The following is a 17988-nucleotide window of genomic DNA, read 5'->3' on the forward strand; positions in this document are numbered from 1 at the left end:
ATTTCGCATTCCTAACCAGAGCTTTGTTAGACTGCTAGTTAGTGTCAAGGAAATGGTCCCTTCCTACAACTCCCATATAGTCTTTGTCTTCAAAATCTGAACAAAGATTTAGATATGTGTAACCACCTGCAAGAGGGGCAGTGAGACTTCTTGTTTGGTTATCTCGCTTATGCTGGCCAATCGGATAATGATAATTGGCTGGAAGACACTCAATTTGTGCTATGTGGCTATTTTGAGATAACACATTTATTTATGAAATGCCCATTTTGTCCTAGTATAATCTTGCCCTCCCCAATTGACAGATGGGTTCTAAACAGGACATATGTGTGGCAAAAACAAATGTGAACATGAGTCACCTTCTATAGTTATTTAACTGAATGAACAGCGTTGGAGCCTAGGAAGTTATTTTCTCATCTAGGAACTTTAGTACACAGATAAATAGTATTACCCCTCTGGGAATGCCCATCACACTTTCTTTTTTGCTTGCTAGATTCAGAAATGCTATATTGAAACCTTGATAAGTATACCCATCCCAGAGAATCTGTAGGCTTAAAATTAGAGTTGATCAGGAATGCTTTTCAGTCCTGATTTAAGTTCTCAAAAAAAATCTCTGCACGTAAATGATGTAGGTCAACAACCAGTAATGCAACACAGTGTCATTCTTTAGGTTACACTTCATATGAGGCAAAATATCTCGCAAGTGATGATCTGGTTATGTAATAGGTTCCCTGGTAGAACATAGTGTTTCTGGCCAGCAGATGTTATTCAGTTCCATCAGTAACGGGCAGGGGTCTTATCCTTTGTTAGGTGCTGCAGCAGAATATGGTGAGCATCGATCCGCTCTCGGAGCTAGTTGTGGCTGGACGAAGGCAGGTCTAAAGCCAGTAGACCTCAGCCTGAGTGGAAGGCTGCTATGACGGGAACAGGTGCAAAAAGAAAAACTGATTGACTGAATGTTGAACAATGTCAAAACATTCACCCCAGTACAGAGAGCTGGACTTAAATCCATTGTTTTGTGCTCCCCATGCCATTCCAGTTTAAACCCCGCAATATGCAATTCAGCCTTGACCCTGATCCCCATGGTAACAGTTCAGCCCGAACTGCTAGGCCAGGTTTTCGCTAGGTGGGCAGTGCTGAGTGCACCGCCCACCACAATGACAGGAATGCAGGATGCGCCCAACACTGTGGCAGGCGCATCCTAATTGCCCCCACGTGATCCCCGCCCTTATGGCAGGCGGCCCTGTTCCCCGATAGGAAACCTAATTGGTATATAAAAATCCGTTTTTTTCTAAATTAGTCTTGAGTTTCATCTTGAGTGTGTGTCTCATTTATTGACTCAGTGTGTACAACACATGCTTAACACTGCTCTCTGGAAAGCCCAAACTGCTTGCCCTCACCACCACAAATAGACCTTTTGGATTATTAGTTTAAGCCTTCTGAATCAATATAGTTCGCCTGGACTTTCTACATAGTGTACCTCATTTTGGTGCACTACATAAAAAGCCAGCTTCCTACAGTAGTCTTGAGTGTGTTTCCATTAAGTCACTCTAGCAGATCAAGAACAAACTAGATTTCATTAACATTTCAGAGCAACAGGATGAAACATGACACTTAATAGACACTACATTTTCAAACTTTGTCTTAATCATGCAGTAAGCAATTTAGAATTTATTTTGGCCGGATTTTAAAATGTTGCCCATACTACTTAGTAAGCTGTAAAATAGTGTAAAAAAATTAAATTATATTTAGTGTTCTTTCATATTATGTGTTTTTGCCGAATCTTTACTGCTTTGTTTGAGAACTTTGTTCGCTCTCTCTAGTGCTTTCCTTTGACCAGTAAGAGATGACTCTTTACATCTGAGAACTACTTCAGAGTTACTAGGCTGTGGTTTTTAAAATAGTTTTTGATACCCAAGATCAAATTTCTTGTTTCTGAAGTATGTGCGAAGATCCGTGCTGTTCTGGATTGCAGTTCACCAGAACATTGACATTCATCCTAATCCTACATCACCCAGGTCCACGATTTACTGGAGTCCAATGTTCCCTGGTACATGTATAGAATAATGAAGTGCTACGACCAGGCATGAACCCAAATAGCTCCAGACCCTCCTGGCAGTTCTGGCTGAAGATGCTCCTCATCAAGAAGACTAATGCTGTAGACCCAGCCAGTCCCATTTAGGAGCTCTATTCATCATACTTGAAAGCGGTTACTCAATATAATATTCTTCGTCTTTTTTTTAACTCGCACTTGCCATCCAACATCTCAATCGCGCTCTTGCGCAGCACACCTTTTTATCCTCTTACATACTCTTTTGAGGTTTATGGTAGCTTTGTACCTCTATGTATTCTAAGTATATTACCTTCATAGATATATATACACACACCTTTCCCATTGCTGCGTTCAATAGGCTAGAACATGACTTTTGTGGTTAGAACTACACAGAAACACAAAAGTTCACCTCAAACATGTACCCTTCCCAGCAATGAGAAGGGTACATATGTGGGAAATGTAGTGGCGCTACCACCAATCCGAACCTCAAAAGAATGGAGACAATCTGTGAATTCCTGTGCTTTGCACTTTGAGCAGAGGAAGCGATGACTTTTGTTTACGCTCTGATTTAATTTTGAAACTTCCTCTTAATTCACAATGATTCATTCAATCAATTTGTCAGCTTGGCAGTACAGTCGACGCGCTCAGGACGGCGACACGTACTTGTCTAGAAGTGGCAAGAATTTGTTAAAGTTTCTCTTTCTGTATTAGAGACCCGTTCATTGGTAACTTTAATCCTGTCGTCTATCTGCTCTTTACTGTTAGTGCCGATTAGGAGTCCACTGATGTTTTTACTTCCTCACACTATTACTCAGTCTGAAACTATAGTGGCTTGACCAAGTGACGACTAATGAGGAACTAAACGAGGGCAATACTTATGCAGAAGGGTTTAAAGGAGTAGTTCTTTTTCTTCCTATGACAACATAATGTTTCTATTACAATGCCTTAAGTTTTAAGTTAGTAATGTACATTCAAATTTACCTCTAGAGCAATCCACTTTCTGAAATGAGCATCTTCATTAATATATATTGGTTGTACTCCGTTCCAATTATTTTAATGTCTCAATGCCACTATATAACAATGAACTAGGGTTACCAGTTCCGATTTGCTTAATGTTTGACTGTAGTATCTGGGAGTACTTGTGAGAGGCATGTTCTTTGGGCCCTGTGGAAGTGAGAGTATACTGGTGGCATGCGTTTGGTACAGCTGGTTTATCAATGGTGTCTTAGGACACAGGTCCTGTTGCACTAAATGGGTTACCAGGTTTCTCCTTTTCAGGCCCTTGGACTCTCCAGAGATAGTGAGATTGAGCAGTCTTATACCGCTGGGTCAGAAGTACAAATTCAGCATAAAACTGTAAATAGGACAATTACTTCTATGAAGAATTTGTCTTTGTTTGCTTGTAAGTAAAATATGGGATATTTCAAATTAAGGTGCCTCCTAAGGTCAAGGTACTCCAACAATCTAACAGGGCTTAAGGGCTTTTTTAAATAACTAGCACATTACCACATGGAATGGTGTAATGGATACAAAATTGAGTATTCTATTTGCTGTCTTCAGAGTTTCTCATGTTTTACTCACACCCAGCCAATGTGGCAGAAGTGCCAGCCAGACAGCAGCAATGTACAAAGTGCTGCTAGATGCATCTTCCTGCAGATTCCTCACCTTATGAATGTCCTCCAGGGACCAAACTAGATTTGGAAACCCTTTTCCCCAGTATCTATTCTCCAGCTGATGGCTTGCAGCCTCATCCAGCGACTATTCCATACTGGGATGTAACATTATTGTCTAAAAGTCCCCAGCAGGCGTGCTGACATCAGTTATTGTTTGAGTGCACCTCCCCAACGTGGGTCTGGAGTTTTACTCTCTGGTCACCAATAACATTCCTCAGCTTTTCACAGCCAGAGGTCCAAATGGTTCCTAAGAGTTCTGAATTTTTAAAACCCATTGCAGATATTGCAAGAATATGCCTTACGACTTTTGCAACATCAGCATTTAGTGTCTTGTCTCCGACTCCACGGGCTGTGACTCATGTTCATTGATGTACCCGGGTACATCAATGAACAGGAGTCACAGCCTGTGGAGTTGGTAAAGGGGAGATGGGGCGTAGGTTCGATAGGTCAACTGGGTTTTTATTTTGTTTCTTCATTAGTGGTTTAACCGTAGCTTTTTTCTAATCTTTAGGTACAAAGCCTGAGCTCAGGAAGTCATTGACAATTCTGTTAATGTAAGGGTTTACGGTGTCCACAATTTGGTGAAGAATGAACGGAGGACATGAATACAAAGGCGAACCTGATTTACAGGATATAATGGCATCCCTTGTACGGGCAAGAGTGGCCAGCCTGAACTTTCGAAGGGGTTCATATGACATGGTCGAAGTGTCATTAATTTCCTTTATGTTTGATAAGGTTATTTGTGGGAAATTATCCTGAATGCGGCTTATTTTTTCTTCAAAGTAATCCGCGATCTGGTCGCATAGCACCTGGGAGGGAGGGATTTCCGTTTGAAGCACTTTAGAATGGGTAAAAGATTTCACTATACCAAACACGTTTTTTTGTTTTTGTTGTGCTTCGAAAATCTTTGTAGTGTAATAGTTTTTCTTAACTGCTTTTATGCTAGCAAAGTATTCATTCCTCTTTTTTACAAAGAGATCCTTTGCTATGGGATCATAATCCTTTCTCCACTTCCTCTCGCTTTTTCTACACTGGAGATGAATTTCCGAAAAAACTTGCGAGTACCATGGGGCACTCATCTTTTTGGTTTTTATCATGTTTCCTAAAATGTTTAGGCTGCGCTAAGTCATGGGTGGTGGACTGTATCCAGATGTGAAATTTTAAGGAATCTTGTTCCACATCACCAGTCATAATAGGTGCTTGGGCTGTTTGCTCAAGCCTGGTGCTTTTAGCAATTGCAGCCCAATTTTGGGTGGATACGATAGGCTGTAGAGCTATTTTGTTCCCAGTTTTAGCTAGGCTAAGAACATTTACGTTAAATGGAATAAAACAGCGGTCAGTCCATATTTGTGGTATGGAAGGAAGATATACTAAAGCTGGGAAGTTGGAGCAAATACCGTCAAAAGTGTGGCCGGCTAGATGCTTTGCGTTTACGATTTTTTGAGATAGTCCAAAAAGTGTGTAGGAAGTTATCTACATGTGAATCAGTTTTTGATTCGACATGTAGATTAAAATCTCCCAGGAGAGTAAAATGAGGGTAACGGAGTAGCTGTTGTCCTAGAAGTTCTCCTAGGGATTCCAAGAATCCAGAAGGATTACATGGCGTGCGATATATCAGTCCTCCAGTAAAAGAAATTGAAGGGTGGAGGGAAATGGAGAAGCCAATACTCTCAGCCCCTTTAATATGGTCAAGGCAGAACGTGTGACACCTCCACGAACTTTTAATTATTATCGCCACGCCTCCTCCCCTGTCCTTTTGCCTGTCCGCATATATGACATAATCAGGGGGTAGGGCAACAGACAGATCAGGGGCGCTCCATTCTTTGAGCCAAGTTTCGGTTATGAAAAGAAAATCGAGGTGATGAGTTAGAATCAGGTCCCTGATATCTTGGCTATGTTTACACATAGAGCGGGCATTTATAAGCCCTCCTTTAATGCTTTTTTTTGGGGGGGGGGAGGTAGAATTTCTCTGTATTTCCAGTGATGGCCAAGGCATTGTCCATCTACAAGTTCTGCAGGAAATGGGGTCCCATGTGTTCGTCATAGAAAGGTGGCCAGCACACCTGGGATCATCATTGAGCTCTGTGAGTACCTTTGCCTGATAAATCAGGTGAGGGAGAGTTTTACCAGCCTGGCCTCCTCCTGTCGCGGTCTTGACGCGGACGGGCGCAGACTGGCTTGCCTTTGGCACGCCCGATGCGGTCGCAGCATCCTGTTTAAAATAGGGGACCGGAAGTGAAGAGGGAGGAGCAAGGAGGGAGGAGCAGGAGAGCGATGGCAGCCCTGAAAACTAGAGCGCTAATCTTCGAGCGGGTCGGGAAAACCTCCCAGGCACCGCGTTAGCGCTCTAGTACGGGGCAAATAGCAGCAATGTGACAAAGTGCAACTGAAGCATGTGCAAATGCGCAAATAGGGTAAAGCAAGCTACAGTTCCCCCCTCACCCTGCACACACACGCACGCGCACACACAGTACAACAGACAGGCAGCATTAGCTTCTCTCTCATACACAGAACAGGTACAATGCAAGCTTCCTGTGTCATTAAATCTTCGAGTTATTGCCTCAATTGGGGCAAACAGTGTGATAGGGTCACAGAAAAACGTAGAGTAATGCTGGAATGCAGAGAAGATATACAGTTAAGAGGAAATAAAGTTCTGTTATCACTCAACATATCCAAAGTACTGTGTCTAGTATTGAGTCCAGTTCAGGAGGCCGGATCTGGAGTGATATATTCAGTTCTGGTAATCACTTGCAGAGTGATGCGTCCAATTTTGTAGGGCTTCCCTTCATTGCGCCCATTTCTGGGGTCCTCTTTTGGAATGATGTGCTGAGATCTGGAAGTTTCTGCTGCCAGATTGTGCTCAGTTCTGGTAGTTCCATATGGAGTGCTGTCCTTAATTCCCAAGAACACGTCTGCCGTGAGTGTGTCAAGGGCTGGAAGGCCAACTGAACTTTTGTGTCCATTTCTGAAGGCTTCTTTTGTGAATACTTATGGAGGCCTCACCTGGACCCCAGAGACCAGCTCTGGAGGTCTCCTCTAGAGTATTGTTTCCACTCTAGAGGTCACCTCTGACATATTGGGTTCAAATTTGGAAGCACCAGCTAGAAAATGATTCCAAGCTCAAGTAGTCATATCTGAATGTTGTGGCCATTTTGGAGGCTTCCTCTAACATATTGTATCTTGTTCTGGAGGCCACCCCAAAAGTATTGCCTCACACTACTGCACGCCACACACTGCTGCGTGCCACACACTGCTGCGTGCCACACACTGCTGCACGCCGCACACTGCTGTATTTCTCACACTGCTGCGCGCCACGCCCTGCCGCATTACTCACACTGCTGCGCGCCACACACTGCTGCGCGCCACACACTGCTGCGCCCCACACACTGCTGCGCGCCACACACTGCTGCGCGCCACACACTGCTGCGCGCCACACACTGCTGCGCGCCACACACTGCTGCGCGCCACACACTGCTACGCGCCGCACACTGCTGCACACTGCTGCACAAAGCTGCACACTACTGCGCGCCTCACCCTGCTGCGCGCCACACGCTGCTGCGCGCCACACGCTGCTGCGCGCCACACGCTGCTGCGCGCCACACGCTGCTGCGCGCCGCACGCTGCTGCGCGCCGCACGCTGCTGCGCGCCGCACGCTGCTGCGCGCCGCACGCTGCTGCGCGCCGCACGCTGCTGCACGCCGCACACTGCTGCACGCCGCACACTGCTGCACGCCGCACACTGCTGCACGCCGCACACTGCTGCACGCCGCACACTGCTGCATTACTCACACTGCTGCACGCCTCGCACTGCTGCACGCCTCGCACTGCTGCACGCCTCGCACTGCTGCACGCCTCGCACTGCTGCACGCCTCGCACTTCTGCACGCCTCGCACTGCTGCACGCCTCACACTGCTGCACGCCTCGCACTGCTGCACGCCTCGCACTGCTGCACGCCTCGCACTGCTGCACGCCTCGCACTGCTGCACGCCTCGCACTGCTGCACGCCTCGCACTTCTGCACGCCTCGCACTGCTGCACGCCTCACACTGCTGCACGCCTCACACTGCTGCACACCTCACAACACCGCCACGTCACTCAGGACACTGCCACATCACTCAGGACACTGCCACATCACTCAGGACAATCACTCAGGACACTGCCACATCACTCAGGACACTGCCACATCACTCAGGACACTGCCACATCCCTCAGGGACACTGCCACATCCCTCAGGGACACCGCCACATCCCTCAGGGACACCGCCACATCCCTCAGGGACACCGCCACATCCCTCAGGGACACCGCCACATCCCTCAGGGACACCGCCACATCCCTCAGGGACACCGCCACATCCCTCTGGGACACCGCCACATCCCTCTGGGACACCGCCACATCCCTCTGGGACACCGCCACATCCCTCTGGGACACCGCCACATCCCTCTGGGACACCGCCACATCCCTCAGCACCACAACAGCATCACTCAGCACCACAAGTGCACTGTCCTTGCTTTTTTTTTTTTTGCAGCGCTTCTTCCCAGAATTTAGTCATCTGTCGGCATGCCCAAACTATGTATCAAATTCGCTGCTGTTTGTGTGCATCTGTGGCATTCGCCTGATCGCTCTGGGTATATTTGGCTAGGGGCCTTTGGTGGGAGGTAGGCTTGATGGATGTACTTATATTGTATGAGTTTGAAACATGCATTGGAGCAGCCCAGTTTTACCCCTTCATTTATCTTCTCCCATTATTTCTCTGTTATTTGTCCTCCTACCGCTACCTTCCATTTCTGTTGGACTGTAAGTGGATTTCTTGGCAGATCCTCCCTGATTGCCCTGTATATGTATGTTATCATGTGGCGACCTTGTGCCATGCTCGGCATTACTTGTAGGATTTTAGTTACCGGGGGTTCATCCGGAAATTATCTCCAAATCTCTGGCCACTAGGGAGATTTTTGCCAACTGTAAGAATTGCCCCAGCTCAAACATAACTTACACGGTTTCCTGCGTGAGGAACTGGCCATTGTGGTATTGGTCCCTCATCAGCAAGCTTTAACCTGACTTCCACTTGTGCACTGACATTGGCCTTCCGACCTACTGTTTTAGCCTGACTGTGGCATTCTAAACACTGAAATTTGACAGGTGAAAACCTCCCTTTTAAATATTAACAAGTCACTCTTCTATGGGCCTTGTAGCCCACAATGCAGGGTGCAAACTATTTTAAAGTAGGACATTTAGAAACTTAATGATAACTTGTCTTTACAGTGACCAGCACCCAAAAGCTTTTTTTCACTGTGTAATGAGAGTAGCTAGCAAAAAATAACTATTTTGAATTATTAAAAATCCAATTCAATGGGAAGTCAGATTTTTAATAAATATCAATGAAAAGTAACTTTTAGAAAGTTACCTTTGTTCTGCCTGAATTCATGGAGGCTAAATTTGCATTTGCATTCCCCTTTTCCAGCCAGTAATTAGCATTTGAATAGGTGTGAAGAAGTGCCTCCCTGGAGCAAATATAGGGTGAACTGAATGGGCAAAAATGACTCCTGTGACCCTGACTGAATGTTCAAAGTGGGGCTGTGATCATCTTTTTTTTTTTTTTTTTTTTACATTAGCGTCAAATCTTGTTTAAATGTCGTATCTTGCTTGGTAAGTCTGCTTGGTTTATATATAACACATATGGCATACTTGAAAGCAAGGGAAAACAGGATGCCAAAACAGTTCTTGTTTATATGCTGTCTGATTGCTAGAACCCCTAATTTTGTTCTACCAGACAGATGTCTCTGAATTTATTGTGAGTCACTTACCCAAACTGGATTTTGGCTTTCAAAATGAGAAGAAACTAGGATTACCATAGTACATATCACTAATACTCTCACACTCTCACACCCTCCATTATTGTGGCTTAAGATTTTGCCTACTTGAAAATGGCCAAAGTGGGTATGGTAGGCCCACTAACTTATAACCTATTGGTCAGGGAGTGCCCAGTAGTCATTCCCGCCAACTAGCTCATGTGGCATCTCCAGGCATCCACTTCAGAACACTCCTAGGTCTGGAGAAGATCACAAGAGGCCTGAACCTGCTGCCTGTGAATTGAGAAGAGACCTGAAGGACTGGACCTGCTCTCATGTCCCCAGGTTCCATGGGTAATGAGGCTGACCTCCTGTTAAAGCTAGAAGGACCCAACACACTTTTTCTGCAGCTTCCCATCTGACCAGTCGCCTCTAGACCCTGCTGTTATGCCTCTTTCTAAAACCCTGTGAGTCTCGAAGTGCCTCCCCTGAGATACTGGAGGGCTTTAGTGGTAGAGTCGGACTTAAAAGACTAAAGTCAGAAGGTAAAATCTTTGACCAGGGTGAACGTGGTTGGCATGTCCAAGCTGCACCCCAAAATTGCTCATAAGTCCCAGTCTACTGCAACCATTGACCATCATATTGACTGGGTGACATATTGCACCCTCAACTTGGAACAGTGTCCCCTATGACTTAACTGAGTCACTAACCTCAATTAATAATCCACTTTCTCTGCTATCATCGGTCTGCCCTGTGCTATCATCTCGTGGTAGCCCAGGGTGTAATATTTTTACTAGTAAGAGGGTTTGACATTATGTGGCTAAGCTTTAATAAAAAAAAAACAATATATTAAAAAAACCTTCCCACTAAATAGAAACGGAACTCACCCATTTGAGCTTATGTGCCTATGCTCATTTCCTGTATCCCCTTCCTTGTGTCTGCTTCGTTTTTCTGTGTACCCTCTTTTGGTAGGTTGGAGTGAGATTTGCCTCTTCTCAATACGAGCTGCTGTTTTTTAAATTATTTAGTGTGAAGTAGCTTAAAGGCACTATTTTTCATGGTAACCTGGACTTGTTCTAGGGATGCTTGTACAGATTCTGCCCATGTACTGATTTTATTTTGTATGAGAAAACCATTTTGTGGAGTAGAAGCAATAAGTTTTCTTTATCAGTGCTTTGTAAAATATGGTAAGAGGAAGTACTGAGGCCTCAAGTAACCAAACATAGTACAGCACCACTTGAGTTATGGATGAAGGAAAGCATTCTATTGAAGACTCATCTGTTGACCTGGCCAGGAAAAGAGTTTGAATGTAATCTCCTGCATGCAAAAACAACCAAGTTGTAAAACTAGATTTCTCCCTGATACCCAACTGCTTGCTCTGACTAAATCTACTTATTACAGTCCTGGGCAGGAAAGTGCACTGTAAAGGAGCTAACCACATCCTATGGACCAGATCTTCGCTTGCTATGAAAAGAGCCAAATTAGGGTAAGAACTTGCACATAAGGAATCGTTTTACTTCCAGTTTGAAGGCAACTGTGGAGGTGAGTCTGCAAATTTCAGGAGGGAGAGAGTTCCAGATCCGTGGAGCGGAGCCAGAGAAAGCTCTTTGACAATTTCTTTTTGTGAAATATCTGTGGTTTAAGAAGGAAGGTGTTAGCACTTCTTGAGGGTCTTCCACCTCCAGATAGTTCTAGCATTTGGCATAGGCATTTGGGGGTTTTGAGATGGAGAGCTTTGTGAGTCAGGCAGGCGATCTTTAGCTGTGTTCTTGCTTCAAAAGGTAACCAATTTAGAGATTTTAGAACTAGGGAAATGTGCGCAGATCTTTTTGTTCCCGTGGTCAGTCTGGCCGCCGCATTCAATACAGCCTTAAGGGGTGCCGAGGTATATTTCGGGAGGCCACATCGTGTAGCACTTCCATAGTCTAGCCTATGCAAAACCAGCGCTTGAACCACCTGCTTGAAGTCAGCTTGTGGGAGGAAAGGTTTGAGATTCCTTAGTAGTCTCATCTTATGTTTAATAACACATGTAACATAACTGACAGATGGTGGGGGAGGAAAGCATGACAGCGTCATGGACCGGTACATAAGTTAGTCTCGTGTTAAAATCTTTACACAGTAGGTTTCCATTTCCTTCTACTGATTTGCTGAACCCCGTCACAAAGAAGGTAACTTGGTGCCTCTAGCTGCTGCTTCAGCTGCTGTACCTAGGTTTTTGCTGGTGAATAGTGTTGAGTGGTCTGCTATCAAGGGTGGCGTACTTGTTGCCTAATTTGTTAATTAGTTTGTACTTGCTTTAAACTTGATTTATATTTGTTCTGAATGTCATTTTCTTCCAGACGTTTATAGTGGTCATGTTTTTTCTGCCCCATCTGTCCGCGTTTAAATTTGTATAGCTTCTATTTTTTTAAATGTACTGTAGTCCCATGATTGATTTAATTTTGGGCTTTGCAAAGCAATTGTATGTCTAAAGGCCTCATGGCACTGAGACAAAAAAGGTGCGATAACCAGAAGTGCAAGCACTGGATGTTGTTTTTTGAGTATGTGCATGTATGTATATGGTATATTTGTCGCACCAACCTAGCCAAAAGGCAGTGGAGCTCTTTACAGGGACAAAGACTAACAGGAAGCCAGGAGTGATAAATGAGGCTGCTGTGTTGGGGAGAGTTAATTATTGTGATGTATTGAGATGAACCTGCAAGTCTTTCCTAAATTGGAGCAGCTTTGGGGTGGTCCTGATTGATACAGGGATGCTCTTTCAGATCTAGTGTGCATAGAGGGAAAAGGCCTGCTGTCTTGTATTGTCTTTTTTTAAGCTTAGTTTGCTTTTTGATGGTCTGCTGTTGCAAAATCCTGCTGGTTTTGAGGTTGGTGTGGGCAAATAAAGGGAGCCAATGGAGTTTCTTCAGGAGGAAGGTGATGTTATTATGTTTCTCCTGGCAGTTTCAAAGTTGCTTTATGGAAGAAACGGTTTCAGTTTATTTAGAAGTGAGAGCTGGTGCCAGACATCTTGGTTTGTTGTTTTTTAGCAATGTGTTCCTTGAGGGCGAGTTCGGTTAAAAGGGTTAGAGGCTGTCCTGGCTCATGTCATTGAGTGTAGCTTGTATGGCATCTTGTTTGCTGTTCTTATCAAATAGGATTAATTATTTCGTGGTTGGAGTTGAGCTTCAGGTAGGTGCTGGATATCAAGGTCTGGATCTTGTGCCGTCAGTGATTGAGGTGCAGGATGTCTGAAGCAGAGGGGGCTTACAATTTGAGTTGCCTATCATCTGGACATTATGAATCTTGATGCCGGTATTTGTGCTTAGAGCATCGTGCAGCTCCATGTAAAGGATAGTGACCTGGAGGTACCCTTGTGAACCACCTAGTGTCTGTTGGAAAGGTGGGAGACTATGCCCTTAAGTTCTATTCGAGACGCCCGGGTGTGTATGGGGGATGGTCGACTGTGTCAAGACTGCTTAGGCGGTCCAGTAGTATCTGGCGGCAGGGGTCATCTTCATCTGTGGTGAAGAGGACACCATCAGAGATGTGTATTGTAGCATTCTTGTGCTTCATTGTGAAGCTAGACAGGAAGTCGTGCAGGAGATGCTTAGCACTGATGTGATCTTGGAGTTGAATGTAGACTGCTTTTTAAATAATCTTAGTGAGGAGATTATAGGTGAATGATGGGCCAGTAGTTAGCGAGGCCATCAAGGTCGGTGTAGGTTTCTTTAGGAGTGGGAGGATCTGTGCAGTCTTTTTAGAGCTTTTCAGAAGATGCCTTGTTTGAGAGAGGCATTGACATTAATTAGTATGTAGGAACAAAAGAGCGTCCCTAGAGAGAGTTTTGATGAACATAATCTTCATTCAAAAGTGGATTTGACAGAGTTGACTGACATTGAGATCTGCAAGAGAAAGGAATTTGAAGGCTGACCATTGTGGGATTTTAAGGGGATGGGTGGGCGCTGGAGGTGAAACTTTCTTGTGCTGCCGGATTGTTGGTCTTTTTCACTGAAGAACAGGTTGATGGCATTGCACTTTTTTGTGGATTGAGGAATAGGTGGTTACGGTAGGGCGTCGATGAAGTTCTTGATTGGCTTGAAAAGCACTCTGCTTCTCTTGGTGACTTCTCTGATGTTATTGTTATAGTACGTTGCTGTGGTTTACAATAGCCACATAGTTTTAATATGTTTGAAACCAGCATGCATTTGCACAGGCTCCATGGTTAATTTCTGCTTGATGCTTCTTATTTGCTCTATTCTGTCACTTTCTGGTTGCAAATATAATAATCCACATTTGTATAGTGCTCTCTGTTGCCATTGCAAGGCTTTCAACCGCTGTGTGTGGGCTTAACCCACTAGGTCCTTGAAATAAACTTAGTACATATTTATGCATCTGACAGTGAGATCGAATGTTGTTTTTTAGAGGCTGTCATGTTTTGTGGACAAGACACATTTTTATTTCTTATCTTTATTCTAACTGGCTTCTGATCATCTCTATTTTGTTTTGAAGCATGTTACATAGTTAGCAAGTTTTAACTTGAAGGAACTTCCACCTATTCTGTTCTTCCTATGGGCCATTATTAGTCTTTCATAGATTAGATTCTTGGATTATTCTCTGTCATCAAAATGGGAACTCGTGGTATTTAGGAATGGCAAGAAGCAGTTTTAGCATGGCCAAAACCATGTTTTCTTTGCAGCAAATTACCTGAATGTTGGCTTATTAGGTGAATATGCTTTGCACTGTACTTCCCTTAGAGGCCTCTAGGATTCCCAATTCTGCCACACATTGGGTAAGGGATTCCCTGGAAAAAACACTGCTCTTTTACTTTTGGAAATATGCAAAATCTTTGAATATTATTTTTTTCATTAACTTCACTGGACTGCAGCCAGACCTAGCTTCAGCTAGACTTATCTATGAGTTGTCTACAAGGATATGATGCTTGTAGCCTAAGCACAAGTTGTCTTGCATTCTCATTTGTGTAGGAATTTCCAATCCAAAGCATTTAAGGAAAGGGAAGAATGCTAACTCTGGTTGTTCAAGAGATTAAATAGGATTCTATGTCAGGACCGGAGGCTTCAGATTATGCTTTTCCTTTTTTGCTGTTTATTAAAATTACAAAACACAGCAGCCAGAAAAGCACTGAAACTCAGAAAAAATGACTGTATAATCTCCAAACAAAGAGATTAAGAACATGTATCATCAAAAACCATGAAGAAAACTACAAATCCCATCAAGTCCATGAATAACTCTACAATAATTGTCCTTTCATAGTGTCCATCGCACGAAGATAGGGCATCCATCTTTCTTCGCTACTTTGCAGTCAGTTAAGTCCATTGCTCTTTTCTCTCACCATTTTGGTCTTGTGTAGAGTTTAAATTGCGTGTTTGGGCTTAATTTCTTGTTAATTGTTGTATTGCTATTTGGGGGCTCTGTGTTTAAATGCATTGGTGGATGATTTATTTCCCCAGAGCCCTTTTTTAGCATCGCGGGGACGTTTTCGCCCCTCACGCGATGTCCCCGAACTTGACGCGGCACTGATTCAGCCGCTAGAGGGAGCCGTTGCGTCTCGTTCTCCTCAGCGCGGTTCCTCTTACTGACGGGAGCCGCGCTGAGAAGGAGCCACGCTGGAGCCTCGCCTTTGCCGCCTCAACCCAGATGCCCGTTTTTCTGGCTTTATTGCCACGATTGTATTGTGTTACGCCCCGACGGGGTCTGTATCGGCGGATTACCGTGTTAAACGCCTACGGGCTGTATCACGGCACCATAGCAGTTTTTTACCGCGTTTTCACAAAACGTTGCCCAAAGCAAGGGTCTGGCCTAATATAGTGAGCCTTACTGTAAGCGCGCAGGGGAGGCGGCGTGGACCCGTTCCTTTTGTGAGGGTCTGCGCGCTTGGAGGCAGGTGCTGCCTCGATAGGTCTGTGTAGGCGTGGGAGGGGGTGGGGTACTGGGTTCAGATTCAGGCAGAAGCTGCACACCGGAATAACGTTTCAAGCTTGGTTTTATTTTTATGGTACGCTTTGTCCTATATGTCAGTCTTTCCCTTGCGAACTCCAGGTTGTTTGTGGTGGCGATGTCTTCGGCTGGTTGAATGACCAGGCTGTCTTGACAGGCGTACGTTTCTTCTTCGTCAGTTCTCCGTGGCCGATATACCGAGGGAAAAGGAGACCAACAGAGGGAGCCGTTAGTTCAAAGTTTAGGATATCTCGTACTCCTCAGGGGACCCAAGTGAAGTGAAGGAACATCCGTGTCTCTCGCTACCTATCTGTGCTCGTGAACAGTGGAGGGGTAAAGATGTGAGGGTACCGAACGGGTAGGGAGGGTAGATGGGAATCTGGGCACACACAGGAGAGGCACGTACAAGGCTATTTACACATTTACACAGGGGCGTTCTTCTTCCCCACCCAAGCCGCCAAACGTCTCCGTACCTGAGAAAGCCACACTCCTCCCTCGGGAGTGTGGCACGGCGGTGCACAGGGTCGTTGGCCTCCTGGCTCTCCCTCACTCTCGGTTCTCTCGTCCTTCTTCTCAGCTCCGCACTTCCTCGCCTGTTCGCCTTCTCCTCTTCCGACCTCCGAGGTGTAAACACACCCACTGTACAGGATATCCTGCTCTTTGTCCATTCCGTGTCCACTGACGTCAGAGAGGGGCGGAGTCGCGTCCTGCTCCACGAAGGTCCAGTTAAAGGCACTGCGGTCCTTTTCCTCCTCCTGCTCCGAAACCCTGACCAAGCAGCCATTAACCTCACCCAATGGCTATCCAACAGCGCCGACATCCTAGCACCGTTGAAAAAACGTCAAATCAAACTAGGCAGCAAAAACGCCTCCTGGTTCAACGATGATCTTAAGAAATCGAAGAAACTGTCGCTCCCTCGAGAAGGCCTGGAAAAAAGACCCAAACACCAGCACCAGGGACGCCTTCAAAAACGCCACCCGCATACACCACCAACTAATCCGGTCTGCCAAGAAAGCCGCATTCAAAGACCGACTAGACAACAACGCCCACAACAGCAAGGAATTATTCAACATCGTCAAAGAATTTACAAACCCATCAGCCAACTCCAACGACATCACCCCCTCCAACGACATCACCCCCTCCCAAGCCCTCTGCGACTCCCTTGCTTCCTTCTTCCACAACAAAATCGCAGACATCAACAACAGCTTCGACAACCGACCCGGAGACCAACCCACCCAACCTTCTGCAGGACCTTCACCCCCCCTTGAACATCCTTAACGACTGGAACCCAATCTCCACTGAGGACACCATCCGCCTGATGAACTCCATCCACTCAGGATCCCCAACTGACCCATGCCCTCACCACATCTTCAACAAAGCAGACTCCACCATAGCACCACACCTCCGAGATGTTATCAACTGCTCCCTCAACTCCGCCACCTTTCCGTAAAGCTGGAAACACGCAGAACTCAGCGCCCTCCTGAAAAAACCCACAGCTGACCCCACCGAACTCAAAAACTACCGCCCCATCTCGCTCCTTCCATTCCCGGCCAAAGTCATCGAGAAAGCTGTCAACAACCAGCTCGCAGCCTTCCTCGAAACCAACAAATCCCTCGACACCTCACAGTCCGGATTCCGAGCCAAACACAGCACTGAGACCGCACTCATAGCTGCAACAGACGACATTCGAACTCTACTGGACAACGGAGACACAGTCGCCCTCATCCTCCTCGACCTCTCCGCTGCCTTCGACACAGTCTGTCATAGCACCCTTCTACAGCGCCTCAGAAACGTCGGAATCCAAGGAAAAGCACTGGAATGGATCACCTCGTTCCTCACCGGAAGAACCCAGAGCACCCGCCTCCCACCATTCAAGTCAGAAGCCACGGAAGTCATTTGTGGCGTGCCACAAGGATCTTCACTCAGCCCCACCCTCTTCAACGTATACATGAGCCCCCTTGCGGCCATCGCTCACCAACACAACCTCAACATCATCTCCTACGCTGACGACACTCAACTGATCCTCTCACTCACCAAAGACCCTAACACCGCCAAAACCAACTTACACGAAGGAATGAAAAAAGTAGCCGAGTGGATGAAACACAGCCGTCTGAAACTGAACTCTGACAAAACAGAAGTCCTCATCTTAGGCACCTCCCCCTCCGCCTGGGATGACTCTTGGTGGCCAGAGGCCCTCGGTAAAGCACCCATCCCGACAGACCACGCACGGAACCTGGGCGTCATCCTGGACTCCTCACTCTCGATGACCAGACAAGTCAACGCCGTCTCATCATCTTGCTTCAACATTCTTCGCATGCTCAAAAAAACATTTCGCTGGATCCCCACCGAAACTAGAAAAACGGTCACCCACGCACTGGTCACGAGCCGCCTGGACTACGGAAACACCCTATACGCCGGTACCACCGCAAAACTCCAGAAAAAACTCCAACGCATCCAGAACGCTTCAGCCAGGCTCATACTAGACATCCCGCGTAAAGGACACATCTCTGGTCACCTGAAAAACCTCCACTGGCTCCCCGTAA

The 17988-nt window shown here is 45.9% G+C and overlaps 1 protein-coding gene across 22 annotated transcripts in view; it reads left to right on the plus strand.

The window, feature by feature from the left end:
- GAPVD1 (GTPase activating protein and VPS9 domains 1) overlaps nucleotides 1-17988 on the plus strand; it is a 304659-nt gene that overhangs the window by 66862 nt on the left and 219809 nt on the right. The window lies entirely within an intron of this gene.

Source organism: Lissotriton vulgaris, chromosome 5 (assembly GCF_964263255.1).
Source record: "Lissotriton vulgaris chromosome 5, aLisVul1.2, whole genome shotgun sequence".
NCBI lineage: Eukaryota > Metazoa > Chordata > Amphibia > Caudata > Salamandridae > Lissotriton > Lissotriton vulgaris.